General features: G+C 68.4%; 1 long non-coding RNA gene across 1 annotated transcript; it reads right to left on the bottom strand.

Annotated features, from left to right (window-relative positions):
- Positions 1-6: 6 nt before the first annotated feature.
- LOC104916776 lies at positions 7-622 on the bottom strand. Its single transcript, XR_796676.1, has 3 exons — positions 551-622; positions 370-438; positions 7-183 (listed from the first exon to the last, which is right to left on the bottom strand). It is a non-coding gene; the product is annotated as an uncharacterized LOC104916776 (long non-coding RNA).
- Between the last annotated feature and the right edge of the window lie 34 nt (positions 623-656).

Raw genomic sequence — 656 nt, 5'->3', positions numbered from 1 at the left:
GATGGGGAGGGTCCTGTCCGTCCTCTTGACGATGGAGGCCAGGTCCTGGCTGGGAGCCGACAGGAACGCCCGGAAAGTGCCGTAGAGCCGGGCCTCCTGTGACTGCCGGTAGCACTGCAGGTCGGCGCCGCGGATGCCGCTCATGTCCCCGGAGAGGGGCGCGTTCAGGGCCACCAGACGGAGCTACGGGGACAGCGGGTGGCAGCGCATTGGGGGCCGGGCTGCCGGGGCACGTGCCGTCATCCCGCACCCCATGGGGCACTGCAGCCCCCTGGGTCGGGCATCGAGGTCTATACAGACCCACGGACACTGGGGGGCTCCCCGAGCACCGTGGGGTTGGAAGGGGCCAGGAAATGGGGCAATACTCACAGAGGGCATCCTAGGGGCGGCGGTGGTCGGCAGGGTGCCGGGCAGCCCAGCTCCATCCTCCTTCGGGACCTGCAATAGTGGGGACACCTGGGGACAGCAGTCTCGGTGCCCAGGGTGCATCCCCCTCCTCATCCCACTGCCACCTGGGGTCTCCTGGTGCCACCTCCATCCCTCTGCTCACCAGTGAGTCTGCCCGGGCCCTTGAGGGTGGCTCTGTGTTGGTACCTCGTGTCTGTGCCTGCTTCGCCTCCTGCACAGAGATGGGAGGGCAGTCCCAGGGGTGCACC

This window comes from Meleagris gallopavo, unplaced genomic scaffold, assembly GCF_000146605.3.
Source record: "Meleagris gallopavo isolate NT-WF06-2002-E0010 breed Aviagen turkey brand Nicholas breeding stock unplaced genomic scaffold, Turkey_5.1 ChrUn_random_7180001944274, whole genome shotgun sequence".
NCBI classification, from domain to species: domain Eukaryota; kingdom Metazoa; phylum Chordata; class Aves; order Galliformes; family Phasianidae; genus Meleagris; species Meleagris gallopavo.
This window is presented reverse-complemented; position numbering and strand designations above follow the sequence as displayed.